Genomic DNA, 16,109 nt, shown 5'->3' on the forward strand with positions numbered 1-16,109 from the left:
AAGCTAGACCCTGCATTCAAGAGATTCAGTGCTCCACTGCCATATAATTCTCGAAGATAGGGCACTATTCTTTAGAATGGCCCTTCGATCTGCACTTCGTACACCATACTTCTTCTCTAACTTCTTTGCTTTTATTGATGTAGGATTAGGGTTTTTAAATATTAATTATTAGAGCGAGTAGAGCCCGATATTACAAAAATTCCACAGATGGTTTGATGAGAGGAATGAGAGTGATTGACACGGGAGCTCCTCTAAGTGTTCCAGTTGGTGGAGCTACATTTACTGAAATAGTTCGTATTGCTAGAAGAGCCAAAGGCTCAACGGGTCAGGTCCTATTGCACATTAATTGTTTGGGGTTCATATCCAAATTGACCATTAACTTCGGATGATCGAGGGCGTGGGGCTGGGGGAGATTGTCCTTTGTTCGAGCCTCCCCCTGTGAGGGGTTTAGACGCCTTTGTTTCTCTTTCTCTCGGTACCGCTACGGACACTGCTTGATATGGTCAGGAAATGGTGTTCTATGCTTGGGTGGAACTCCTCCCTTCCTCCCTACACCACTCCCTTTTTGATTTTATGTTCTAGACCCTTATGCTACCTTCCTTGCTTCACGAGCAATGGTTGTACCCCCACTACCCTATAAGCTAGTTTTTTTTGGTGCAGCCTCCCCACACGAACTATTAACGCAGACATTCTCCCGGCCGGCCACAGCCCAAGATTCAAGAGAACAAAGGTAGTGGTCGTAAACCGCATCTTGTAACTGTAGGGTTAGGTTCGCCAACTGATTCTGAATCTATCACCTACCTGCATTAGTATCTCCTATAGGAAAAGCTTCCAATTTCATAGCAATTTCTAGAGCTTCGTCTTGAGTTCCTATCTTTTTTTGCATCAATGGAAATCCAATATGCGGTAGTAGCGCAACTATAAACCATTCTTGATGTTGCTGCGAAGCTATGTCAAATATTTCTTTATCCAATAACACCTTAAATCTCTAATCAAACTCCCAAATAGACTCTGTAGGTTTTTGTTTGAACTCTTTCAACTTGGTGATGTAGTGCGACTTAGACTTCGACTTCTTAAATTCTTTTATCAATGTTTTTTTTATATCTGCAAATTTTTTGTTCTAATTATTTGAATACTTCATATACCATGTCAACTCTCTATCGCATAACTTCATAACAATTTGCGCTTTCTTTATATTCTCATTGTTTATTTTCTTTGTTTTCCATACTGCTTCACATAAAAACCAAAACTATTATGGATCCTTCAATCCAGTTCCTTTGAAAACAGGTAGCCTAATATCATCAACCATACTTATACAAGGGGGGGGGGGAGGGGGAGGAGGAGCGGGAGGAGTAAGGGAAAAGCGGTGGGGGGTAGGATGGGTAGATGGATGGGGAGGGGGAAAACCAAAAACACTCTGGCTATTGTTGGATTCTGGCTTCAGCAAACTTTCAAGCTGAAAGGGTGAATACTGCGAAGTTACCTGGGGGTTATTAGGGTGGATTTCTTCACTTCTAGATTCAATCAAAAGAGGACTATAATAATTCTCTATGAAGGTATTTGGGTCTTGTCCACAAGATATCTTTCTGGTATCTACTCTATATCTCTTTCTACTTCATGTTACTCCGATCTCTTGTTCGGATATTCTTCCAAATATAAGTAAACTAACAATCTGATTGCATCCATAAAACTCCCTTTTCACATAGAAGAATCCTAATCTAGAATTCCAGAGATTTTAAATACTTACCTTGTGGTCCCACGACCTCAATAATGAATCCTCCAAAGATCTTATCAACCCAGAAATCGACAGCTCTTGAAGTCCTATTGTAAATGCTCTTGAGTCATTGTATTAGTTTAGGAGTCCATACCATAGGTTCGTCACCCTTAAAATAGTTCTTTCTTTCATTCAACCTCGATATCCACTCCTACAGTTCAACACAAAAATAAGAAAAGAAAATTTTGTATTGATCTACGAAAATATACTTCTGTAACCACGATTTGGATGTCAGACAAGGGTTTATGTTCTCTTGATCTGTAAATTCTCGCTCTTTCAGTTCTATCCAGTCTTGAATTTCTTTCTTCGATGGGTGCCACATCCACATATCCCTCAAACAGATCCCATTCATGACAACAGAACCATTTGTTGGCTTGGTTTGGGCTCACCCAAGTTTGATCTATACTGCGCACCAACCTAACCCTCAATCACTAGCCCTTTTGGCAACGACCTACAACTGGATTACAGTCTCACCTGAAGTGACTATGGGAGGATGAAGAACTAGGTTTCTGCAGCCTTGAGGGACTAGGATATGTGGTATTATTATGTTTTCTTATTCTTAACATTCATAAATCACTTTGTCGTATTAGATTAAACACTTAAACACGTCATATAAATCCATAAACCATCATTGTGCTATATGTAAATTGCAATTGTAATAACTACTACTTTACAACATGTAATAAGAAAATATACACATGAAGACACCAAATTACCATGGTTCACCCCAATGTGGGGCTATGTCCACAAGAACTATTGCTTATATAATGAATCTTTGTACAACAAATAGTTCTTGTCCTGTGCACTAAGCTGCAGTCTATCTGTGCACTCAGTTGTAGACTCATGCCTCTGCGCACTCAGTTGCAGAGCCTCTCCTTTTCTCCAAATTTCATATCACAACAATACAACCATAACATTGATATGGATCATTTCAGTGATTCTCTTATTTATTATTTCACCCTATATATACTATTACATTGAAGGGTTACATCATCAAAATACCATGTTCCAAATATCATGGACTAATTAAAACAAGAAACTATGGCCCAAAATTCTTTACAAAATCATGCTTTAACAAAAAGTAGGGGCTTCGACCCACCTCAAAGCCGTTACACCATGCGGTATATTCAAAATTCTTCATTGTGCGGTCCACTTTGCTCTCCGATGCACTCTCCACTACACGCTCCACTCCAAAAAATCCAGAGTCTTTGCCAAAATCTAGGCCAAGTTGGGTTGCACCCAACAAGAATTCCAATTACGTTGATGTTTGCACCATTTGAAACTTGTTAACGTTTATAATAGTATTGATACATTGGAAATTTTGTTTGCAAATTTTTTACCCCAAAGCAACAAAACATGAACTACCCCTAAAATGGGTCTTACAAGCCAATATCTCTATTTTTTCATAAAAAAAAATGATCATAAATTATATAGTAATCCATTTGGGTTCATACCTCCTCATTTTGGAGATCTTTTGGTCCCCAAATATTTTACTAAAATATTAGGGGGAATTTTCCTCTACATCACCCTAGAGTACCATTTTGGCTTGCCAATAACTTGTTCTTTCAACCAAACCTACTAGAGTTCATGTTACCCCCATATGGTTATCTATGTTGTCTTTTGCAAAGTTGTATTTATTGATAATTATACTTGAGTTTCTAATTCTACATCCTCTTTTGTAGGTAAAACTTATTTGTTAGTTTCCTAGTCTAATAGGGAAGACTCATAGAGTTTTAGATTTTTCCTACACTAATTAGAGGGAGAACCTTACCTTTATAGCTAAGGTCCTGATCTTATTGAGCTATGTGTAAGACCAATATAATATTTTATTTCCTCAATCTAGCTAGCTCAAAATAAAATAAAAAATAATTATAGTATATGGAGGTACATATAGTGTGTAAGCATTATCACCAACCTTCTCCAACATTAAAAAATGACCATACCATAGAACCTTAATATTTCACAAGCCTACCCTGTAGATTTTCTTTATTTAGATGTAACCAATACCTGCGCCCTACTTTAAGTGTCTTCTCAATTTTGTATTGGCTTTGTTAGGCCTTATCTTTTTCTTGTGACTTTCTTGATGTCTCATGGACTTCAAATGGATTTGTTTGATCTTATCAATGATTTTTTCATAATTCAATGCTTCATATATGGTGTCTTCCCTCAATCATCCATATTTTTTCCAAAAGAAAAAACCAATAGTCTTTATACTAACAAACGTTTTTTCACATATATCATCATTTCCATCCAAACACCATTCAAACAATTAACATGTAAATACATTTAAAGTATCACAGATCCCACGTATAAATTTGTCCTTAAAAGAGTCTAACATGAACAAAAACATATTATGCTCCCTACATCCCATAAATTTATAACATCTATACTGAAATATGGCAATAGGAAGATCCCCTTGTTGAAATAAAACTTATGTATATATGATTTTCTTGTTCCTTTTTAGATTGTCATTGAAGTAATATAAAATATCCTCGAGTAGATATCTATGTCCTACCTTTGAAAGAGTGTCCACAACACCATTATGTTCTTTATGTATATGGTAAAATGTCACCCCGCGGAATCTACCAATCAAAAACCTTATCCTATTCTTCCAGTTTATGATCATAGGAGGACCAGATGAAGATTTCTCCTGTGCCCAATCAATTTCCACCTATGATTCACTGAAGTCATCCAATGACTGTATAGATAACTAATGAGCACAATATAAGTCCCCCCATAGTGAAATAGTATCAACCCTAGTATTGGAATCCCTAACATTGTTCCAATGGAAGTGATAAAAACGACGGGCTTTATGACAATAAAATTCCCACAAGCATGCATATTATACTAGCCACCCCATCAAAGAAACCCACTGGATAGTTGCACCATATATTTATTAATTTTATGTATCTCGAAGGCCCCTGATATACCATAGGTCCAATTTCATTAAAATATGCAAAAATATTCATACAGATAGATTTTATGTTAAGGGGGTATTTTCAAATATATCTGTGTTTCTACATCTCTAGATGTCCCAAGATATGTAAAGGGCTAAATCATGATATTCCTTGTATTCCAACATCTAGTCCTGTAAACATGATTCCAAAATTGTGGTATTCTAATCAAAAAATATATTTAGGATGTTCATCACACCATATCGAATGGAGACCACAAAAGGAGACTTATGAAAAAAGTGAACCACATCCTTAGGTTCCCCCTTACATAATGCACATTTGTCTGGACAGATGAAACCTTGTTGGCACTATTTAATTGATGATGAGTTGATGGTTGGAATTGATGTCAACTTGATAACCTATGTGGAGATGTGTGTGTTGCAGGTACATTAATGTTGTTGTTGTTGTTGTGTTGCAGTGATTGGTGGTTGGCATTGATGTCGACCTGGGAATCTAGTAATAGTGATTCTCTTGAGATCAATGGCCTACAAGAAGATAATCAATGTTTTGAAGTTGATTCCTCAAGAGGTGAGGAAGGTGTCTTTCTACTGCAGGAATCTGAGGATGAAGAGCTTAAGAGATTAGTAACCCTTGAAATGGAAAGAAAAGCTCAGACAAGGTTGAAAGAGAATCTTACATTGGAGAAAAAGATCTAAAGAAGTTTCTTCAGATTCTTGAAGAGAGAGTTTCTTTTCAAGGAAGAAAACAATGATCTAAAAAATCAGTTGGATAAGGAAAGGAAGACAGAGGAAGAAATTGGTAATCAAATTAAGGATCAGATCAACCATTGTAAGAAATTAGAAGCAGAAAAAGAAGAAAGCAGATCAAGCCAAAAAGGATAAAATGAGGCAAAAATAGAAAAGCTCAAAGTAGAAACTTCCAACAACAATTAAGCAAATCATCATCAAGATCAGAAGCCAAAGAATGTGACACTAAAGGGTATGAAAAATATCATATGTTTTAAGTGTCATAAATTTGGTCACATTTCAACTAATTATATAAGCAAAATGACAAGATTTTCCGAGCAAAAGAAGCAGTCAAATGAGAAGAATTCTCAAGCAATCAGTCAAGGAAAAGTAGGAAAAGTAGCTCCATTAGTATCCAAATCAAAGAAATTATTTTATAAGTATTGTTATTTATGTAATTGTTATGTGTAAGATACTAAATTATATCTTTTTGTGTGTGTGTTTTTAATGACATTAAATCTGAATGTATGGCCTGAGCTTGACCATTTATCTCCACATACTTTCGTGGAAAATCTATGGCTAAATCTTATGTTTGAGTACCCAGTATAACAAGGAAGTACTTTCACTTGAAAAAAAATCAACAAGGAATTACTTTCACTTGACAAAGAATCAACAATTAAACTTTGAAAAAAAAAGAAGTAAGTGTGCATTTGATTCAATTTTTACCACCCTACCCATGATGAAGGAATACCTGCACAAATAGAAGTTTGGTTATTTAAAAATAAAAAAGGGAAAATGGAATAGTACGTAATGAGTGGATTTAATTTAGTTTTTCACTCAATAAATCTTGGTTGGAGCTAATTATTTTTCTAGCATGAGTGCATTTTATTAGCAGCTAAGAATAAAAAGTGGTATGTCCGATCGGTGTGAAGAAGATTGAGCCGAATGGAATTCTGGAGGTTTTTGGTGTATAAATGTGATATTGCAATAGTTAGGAAGTGGAATATGATTTGATCTCCAAAGGGAAATAGTTTTTATTTGGTTTTGGAGTAATAGAATGGAATTCTGGAGGTATGGATGTAACTTTTAATGGGTGACACAAGGTTTTGGGTGTATAAATGTGATATTGCAATAGTTAGGAAGTGGAATATGATTCGATCTCCAAAGGGAAATAGTTTTTATTTGGTTTTTGAGTAATAGTTATTGTTTGTTCTAGTCAAATATGGTCTAAAAGTTGGTTTAATAGTTAATTGATTTAGTCTTTGCGGACCATTGCATATTAAATATTATAATCTAGACCCACACAACACTATGTTGAGTTATGAATGAAGGGATACTTTTTTTTTTACAATCTGAGCAATGTAAAAAGTTAGAAATCGATTTATTGTTTTTTAAACCTATGAGAAAATAATTGTGAAAACCATTATATGTGGATGATAATCCAATGGAGCACAAATCATTTTCCTCAATATATTATAATCCATTTGTTCAAGTGACCCATTGTTTTAGGTTGTAAGTGTTATTTCTTAGAAACCATGATTTGTTTATATAAACCATGAGTTGATTTCTAATAATGAGTGGAATTCTCATATGGATATATTTGGTGAATCATCATTGGAACAAGTAAAGCATGAATATGCAATTGAAAGTGAATGTACATATTATAGTGATGCTTTATAACTATAAATTAGTGCCATATTCATTTTTGGCACTCTCAAGTATCAAGTATTAATTATTGGGGGGTTGTAAGTGTTGATTGGTTTTCAGGAAACCATGTGTTGGTTTGAGAATGCTTTTATTAAATCAACTCCTGCTTAAATATTTGATTGGATTTATATTGGTATGGAGTAATGTTTTTATGGGACAAATGGTTTGAGAAAAGCATCAATTGGAATTCTAAACCATGGACAGTTTACTTTTGATGAGCAATCACGCATGGATAATGGTGCATGAAAATTTGGTAAAGAGAAATTATTTTGTGTGTGAGAATTATTGGAATGAATAAACCATGAAAATTTTCCAAATGTAAGCGTGGAATTAAGAGAATTGGTGCCATCATAATGACACTCATAATGTATGATGCCATGAATGTTAGAATAACGCAGAATGTGTGATGCCATGAATGTTGGAATAACACAGAACTTCACTTCAGTTACGACACAAAATGTTCAAAAGAAGTTGTTGATGACCACCAAATGCTTGTAACTTACTTTATGGTAAATTTTACAGTGAAAAAGGTTTATGTCTGCAATGCTTAGTATAAAAGTCAAATGTTGGGATGCACATTGTTGACAGAAGGTTGAGATATATGACTGGTAGCTTGCATTCATGATTTTTTTATATGCTACAACTTGTCTTTTTCTTATGCTGTGATAAGAATACTACTCTATAGACCTAAGAGTGTTATTTCATTGATTGAATGAGAGGATTTCTTGTGGTAGTATGTTATAAATATATGTTGCTTGGTTATATCGTAAATAGAAGGCTTGGAATTTGCAACAGAGGTCATTTATGATCTTGTTATATGTGTTTTTGTTTGCCCTTTTCTCACGTTGCTAAAGACCTTATGTTCATGATGATGATGTGTTTGATGATATATTTGGTATAAGTTGTAGTGTCTTATATCCATTGGCATGGGTGAGAGTAGATTGACTAGTTGTGGATGAAAACTTACAGGGTTGTACCTTAGTTAGTTATGATAGTTTTATGCTAGACTGTTGGTATTTTTAATGTTTGTTGTTGAGGAGCATTCATCATGTTCTGTATGTATTTATACTTGGACTCAAAGAATTTATCATGTATCTATTGTCGCTGGAGAGTATCACCTATGATATCATTATCCTTGCTCTCATTGTAAAAGGACATATTGTAATTCATATGCTCATTCATGAAATATGTTTCGAGAAGGATATGTAATGTTGTGAACCAACCATAGTTTGGTTTGAGATTCCATGTCTAGAAGGTTACTTTAGCAATCATTGTCATGTAAAGAGTCATGTTTCTGAGGAATTCATACTTCAACCATTTGTAGGCTTGGATATCAGTATCATAATCTAGTATTTCATATTGAAGCCCTGCAAAAGTGAGTGTTGTTTTAGTTACTGTCATATTCAACCATTGATCTCATTTATAAGGTCCTGTAACAATTTTTCAAAAAAAATTGTTCATGTCATTAGTTGGATAAAGAGTGTAAAGATGTCAAAGTTGGTTCCATAGAGTCATTAATGTCGATTGATTGTGAAAACCATATATGAGCTTATGTATGTCCTATGTATTAGTCATGTTATGCAGAGTCAATCTTTTGGTTCATGTGGTGTAGATTTCAACAAGAAGACATTCTTTGTAGGATGATGTTGATGCTCAAGGGGAGCATGTCTAGTGTATAGTTGGCTATCAGATGTGTTTTTTATATTGATGCTCAAATGTTGTTAATTGATGGATATGGTCTATTGTTGGTGATGTTGATGGTTGAGTTTGTTACTACTTGGGAGGATGATGTTACTACTCATGTTAAATTGTTGTTGATGTTTATGATGTTTCCTTGGTTAAGAGATAGGTTAATAAGGTTGGAGTTGTTAACTGAGTTTGTTTATACTTGGATACATCCATTCACTGCTACTGAGTTGATTTTTGCTATTGTTGTTAGTGCTTAAGATGTTCTGTCATTGTCTTGGTTGGAGAAGTGTTTTTGGAGCTATTGATTGGCGATGCCACTACTGCATTAGGAGAGACAAACTTGTGTTATTTTTGTTTCCTATTGTTGTTATCATACCACCTTGAGGAGTGAGAAAGTATTATTTTGTTGTTGCATTATGATCAAATCTAGCCAGTGTTCAGGGGGAGTTATTATGTTTACAATAGAGTGCTTTATGAGTTTAACCCTTTTCCATTGATGTCAAAGGGGGAGTGCTTGAGGAGACAAGTTATCCAAAGGTCAGTGTGATCATTTAGCTAGGGTTTACATCAATGCCAAAGGGGGATATTTTTGACGTTGATGATGAGTTGATGGCTGGAATTGATGTTAACTTGATAACCTATGTGGAGATGTGTGTGTTGTAGGTAAATTGATGTTGTTGTTGTTGTGTTGCAGTGATTGATGGTTAGCATTAATGTCAACCTAGGAATGTATTGCAGATGCTTGTATTATAGATGGTTTGAGTGTGTATGGTTATGAGAGATGAGTGAATGCATGGATTATGTGCAGATGTTATGATTATGTTGTTTGGCTTGTTAGTTGTAGGCTGCTTTGACAATTGCGATGGTATTGGTGCGTGTGGAGCAGGTAGTACTTTGGTACATATGATCTTGGTTTTGGTATTCCAATGGTACAAGTATCATAGGTATTGAAATAACCATGGTATTTTCTTGTGGTATTGGTTTGGATATTACCATGATATAGGTGTCTTGGGTATTGGCATAACCATGGTATTTTCTTATGGTATTCGTTTGGAAATTATTGAGGTTAATTTCACATATACTTGTGTGAGAGTGTGTTGTTGGTTGATCGATGGTGTGTAAGTGTGAGAGTGTGCTACACTGTTCTTAACAACATATTGTAAACTTGTATTTGTGTTTAGTAGTGTGTGTAATACAACTTATCATTTTTAGATCGGTGAAGCTGCTAGGTTGCTCATGTTGAGTAGATTTGAGAGCCTAGTTTGAAAATGTATGAAACGTGGTTTGCATGGATGAAGTGAAGGTGTGGAGGCTTCAGAGTAGATAGTGATTCGACAGATTTAGTAGAAGGAACAAATTTCTCCATCCAATAGGAGTTGGATAGTCCAATGGGAGTTGGGCCACAATCGTTGGTCACAGAGGCTTCCAACGGATGGATTTTTGTAGATCAGTGAGAGAAATCGATTTCCTGTCTGATAGGTGCTAGTATATTGTGAATGAAGTCAAGTCTTCCAACTTATGGTTGTAATATCCTCTATGTAAAAAAAATGTTCAACACCTAATAAAAATATTTGAGTAGTAGCAACAACGAGTCATTTTTTGCCCTGCAAAGGGTTTTCCACCATAAAAGTTTTGTGTTCTCTTGTGTGCATCATTGATATTGTTCATGGTGCTTTCATATGTTGATTTTATGATGATTTCTTATGTTAGTTGATGGGATAATGATTCTTGGTTGTTTTGATTAAAAAGATTTTAAAAGTTAATAAACCCTCACACTACTGATTCAACCCCCCCCCACCCCCCCCACCCAGTAATGAGTTCAATTCCAACATGCACAAATTATCCCATGTCAGTATTTTATTTTTCCTGGCCATCCATCTAAAGCATTTGAGCTTTAGGGGTATATTTCAGTCCCAAATTTTTCTAAACCACCATCTATCCCCAACATTTTGATGACCATGAGTGATATACCTATTATCCCTTGCAATAATGGTCTAACCCATCACAAATTTTCCATCCCAATTGAATATATCCTCCTTCTCCTTCAAAGTGATACCAACCAAATATAAGTGGCCCACTTACCTTCCCCATGTATTGGCTAAATCACCATATAAACCTAAGTCCTAAGAAAATATCCAAGATGGATATAGGAAGGTGGAATTATGTGATACCTAAATTTGATTTAAGAAATAAATATCCAAATTATGAACATACCTAGTAAGTGTGATAGGAATATAATGATTACCATCAATACCACTAATGGGATCCAACCCAATCTCCACCAAAGCACCTATTCCAATATCCCATCTCAGATTCTCAATCAATTGTTGTTCAAATTTCATCAAACTGTTCCAAATATATGAAATAGACCATGCAACCCAAGCACCATCCTTTATCCACTCCAGTGCATACTAGTTTTTAAGGTGTTTACCATTTACAATCCCCTGCCATATGCCAGTTCTATTTATGGCATGCCATAAGAACTTTACCAAAAAATCGCATCTGAAGTTCTCAATATTTTTCAAACCTCATCCTTTGTCCTCAATCCTCATGGAAATGTCCGCTAAGTGAACAAGATGAATCCTTTTAACAAAATTGGAACCCACCTAGATAAAATTGGAAATAAAAGAGTTTATCCACCTGATGATTTTTTTGGGAATCATATACAGATGCATCCAATATACAACAATACTCTACAAGAAACATTGCACTAGGAACTACCTACCTCTAATAGGAAACCATTTATGTGTCCATGTGGACAATTTATGTTCAAAATTATAAATAAACCAACACTAATCTCTTAACTCATAGTTATTTGGTTTCAGGATGAACCTTAGGTATTTGAAACCTTTGTCCACCAAGATCGTTTCCACACCAAATATATTATAAATTTACAAAATAATGTCCTTCTCAGGGATCAGAGTAATTGGTTGGGATTTAGTTTTTCTCATATAGAGTCATGAAGCATCACCAAAAGAGTAAATAATCTGATGAAAATATATCCATTCTCCAACGAAGATCTTCCTAATAAAATGAACATCATCCACAAATATAAGGTGAGTAATGGAAATATTTTTGGAGATCCAAAACCTCAAAAAGGACCCCCTGGATTGTGCCTTAGTAATTATCATCCTTCTCATCTCGTCAATTACCACTAAAAATAAGATAGGGGATAGTGAACATCCCTACCTTAACCCCCTTGATGCCTTGAAAAAATAAGAAGGCACCCCATAATTAAAACAAAAAAATTTACAAAGGTGATACAAGCCATAATCTAATCGACAACCCTCACCAAAAGATCAATCTTCTATAAAATCATCCTCAAATAATACCAGTCCACACAATTATATGCTTTGATCAAATTCAATTTAAACGTAAGTGGAACCCTAATTTTAACCTTAATATGATGTGGACATTAATGTGCAATAACTAATACATCCTTTATCTACATATTGTTTAAGAACCCATATTGTTCTGGAGTAATAAGTTTTGACAATTAATTTTTTGACCGAGATGCAATAATCTTGGAAATCATTTTATACATGATATTGCATAATGAAATAGGCCTATAATCCATAAATGTTTTAGGAATGAATGGTTGAGAAGTCAAAGTGATAAAGGTGGAATTCAATTCATTAGAGATTGAACATGAGGTCTTCAAATCCTCCACTAAAAGTAGTAGACCCAACCCCATATTATCTAAGAAATGAATAAATAGTTCCACTGGACACCAATCTAAACTAGGGCTCTTGTCCTTAGAAAATGACTTAAGAACAATAACCATTTCATCCAATGCAATCGGCCACCCAATAATAGCATTTTCTTCCTCATTAAAAATAATAGGATATGATTAGATGACCCTTAATTGATTTGTTGAGAAATCAAGTGTATTAGATATTAGTGCTTGATTCATCTTCTTGATAATTACTTGTGAATGTTAGATTCCTTTTTATTACTTATAATGTCCTCTTCATCAAGCAATTATACAAATGTACAAAATATAAAGATCACAAAGAGACAAGAGACACCAAAATTTAGGTTATTATCCAGGGAAAATCCCCACAAGGAGAAAAACCCAACAATATTTCTCTTATAGAATCAAATCAAAATGAGATATCAAAGGCCAAGACTGATCAGGTGCTCAAAAAGTTTCTCAAAATTCAATTTTATTGGATCGGTGTGGAACCTAAATGACCATGTAGTGCTCATCGTCCTGAATCTGGCACAACTCTTTTCGAACGAAACGGACTCTATATGCTCGCAGAAACATGTTATGTTCGCTTTTCCAAATAGGCAAAGTTAGAAAAAAATATGCAGGCAGCCCAGTCAGCAATCCATACTATTGATGTGGCACTAACTGGGCATGCCTACATGGCAGGTTGACTATGTATTAACGGTTTTCCTCCTACAAATTAGGTGGTTCCAAGTGACACGATTTCATTGGTGCTGATTTGGGTGATTTTGATTGGTGGGTTGGTGGCCAACCACAGGCTGCCATGTGGCCCAACTGGAGGTCGCCACATGGTAGCATGGGGGCCACCAAAAATATTGTTAAGGGTCGAATGGATGGGGCGAGGGTCGAACACCAAACCTTTGTCTAACAAACCTTTCCAACTACCAATGCGCCACTATATTTCTTATTATATATTGGCATGTGGATTATATTTAAACTCCATGTTTTGTCCCATTGGAAAAAGGGGCTAGCCCACGGGAGCGAGCCCCAAGGTGTGTGCACCCAACAATAAATGCAAGCGGTGCAGAGTGGAGGCTTGGCCGGTGGGGGCAGGTCATTGGCCTTAGCCTCGGGCACATGGCCTCCCACATGAACCAAATTTTCAAACTTAAGGTGTCATCAAAAAAATTATCCATTCCACGATTTGCGCCTATTTTTTGCTAATTTGTTTCTTGGTTAGTAGAAATTGGGGTGAAAATGTAGGACAGGTGCTAGATTTGTGGGAATTTGTAGAGAGAATAATGCAAGAGCTAGAGGAAGCCATAACCTCTTCATTTCTTTACCAATTTGGGAGCAGGAAGAGACTAGACAGGAATTTTCGGGCATTCTAGAGCCATTGGAGTAGGTTTCAGAGACGTTTGAGCATTGAAAACTATTGGGCACAGGATCCCCCAAGGGTAGTTTTGGGGCTAAAAGCCCATAATTTGGTAAAATTTTGAATCCAAATATAAAGACTCCACATTTTGTCGTCGCGGAGCGCATAGATGTTAAAGAGTCATAGGGTTGTCTACCCTTATTTTGAAATGTAATGTCGGTTGTACAAAGATCCACCCATGGTCTGCAGACCATGGGATTGTATAAATAGAGTGAAGCTCTAAGTATTTTGAGGAAGAGACATAGAACATGTAAGAAATTCATAGCTTAGAGCAGGAATTCTAAGTCTTGGGTCATATCGTAGGTAGAGGCTCTGCAGCTGAGTGCACGGACCCCTGCAGTTGAGTGCGTAGGGTGGGTCGAGTCTGTAATCATCTGGAATTATCAATAAAGAGAAGTATTCTACAATTTCTGTGTCTATATTTCTTGTTTATGCATCTTGTTATGTTGGGTATGAATTTCACTTATAATGCTTACATGATGTGGAATGTATGTAAATGTGTTGGTTAAGTAAACGTAAGTAAGAACATCTATTTACACGAAGCTAACTAAGACTGGTTAATAATATAAGTAAGACTCTTAGCCTAGTTTGGCAGATATCATAGTTTGCTACCCTAGCAGCGTGAAAGTACCTCAGCCACAGGTTAGGGCTGCGTGAAAGCCCACTGTACCCTTTTGCGAAGGTACTAAAGGGTAGAACAGAGGGCTAAGCAACCTGTGCGAAGGCAGGTATAGCCTGAATAAAATGACATCACAACCATCTCAAGAGTGTGGAAACTTGGTTCCAGCATCCCCCCATACTGCTTTGGGTGAGACTTTAGTCTGTGCTCCATGGGCTGATGTCGAAATGGCTAGTAGTGTAGGGATTTGTTTGGCTAACTAATGTTGAACCTGGGTCAGGCCCCCTCAATCCAAAAAATGGTTAGGTTGCTGGGATTGGAATCTTCATAAGAGATGTGTGATGTCGTATCGCTAGAATCCAACTAAGAAAGAAATTGAAGGCTGGTTGGATAGAAGGATCCACGAGTTTGCGGTACAAGAAAACAAAAATCCGTGGCTAACAAAAGAATAATTGCTAGACAAGTACCTGTATACGGAGATCCATGAAATCCTTTTCACCTCCTTTCTAGTTGAGCTATACGAATGGATCGCAAAGCTAGCAGATAGCCAAAAAAGGTGGAAACTTGATAGTCCTATTGTGTGGACCCCAGAGCCAGTGCAAAGGCTGGACGCATCGAAGGATAAGATTGTGTGTGATGTTGATCATTGGCTCGATCGCATCATAAGAGGATTTGTTACTGAATTCACGATCGACACCTCAGTCAGCTATAGCGAGAGAGAGAAATGTTTTTTCAAAGGATCGCGAGGTAAGTACGTAAAATATTTGAATACTTGGATTAAAATGTTCTTGTGCGAAAAACAGGTTATACAACTACCTTGATGTTCGGGACTATGCGAAGCGGAAAAAGTTACAGAAACAAAGGAAATAAGGGTCCAAAGTATAGCCCATTCATTTCACCTCTACGAAGAGACGAAGACGTGATAGCAAAGGTTTCTCTATGAAGCGCTATTCAGTTGATAAGACAAGGATTCCCACGAATACCACCTCCACCCACACCACCTCCGAATTCACTGCCATCACCTCCAACTTCACCCGTACCACCTCCACCTCCACCACGGTTCAGTATGGAAAATACAGTGAAGTTTCCTTTATTCAAAGGCTTGGGAAATGAGGACCCGGACCAATTCTAGTTCGTTGTGAGGGTTGTACAGGAAGCTCAAGGTGTTACATATGACCACATAAAGAAGGTGACACTGGTTAGTGCTCTGAAAGATCGTGTTCTAACCTGGTATATTAAGTACTTTTACGATAACCCGAACACTAGAGTAGCAAACATCCAGACAACACTAAATAGGGAATTTAGCAGGCCTAAATCTAAGGCGTAGTCAATTATGGGATTCAAAGAGATCGTGATGCAACCAGGCGAGACACCTTCGGAATTGGATCATCGATTGAAGTGTCAAATCTGCGAAGCCAATATGAATTTGATAGATGGACAACATCGTGAGTGGTTTGTGGCTTTGATACTAGCCCACTTAAGGAGCGCACGATCGCAACATAAGATAAAATCTTAGGCCGAGGCCTTGGAGATTTTCGTGAGACTACATGAGACTCTAATGCAAGATCATAA

This window comes from Pinus tabuliformis, chromosome 1_1 (assembly GCF_031772625.1).
Source record: "Pinus tabuliformis cultivar Carrire ecotype Pingquan chromosome 1_1, CPIR1, whole genome shotgun sequence".
NCBI lineage: Eukaryota > Viridiplantae > Streptophyta > Pinopsida > Pinales > Pinaceae > Pinus > Pinus tabuliformis.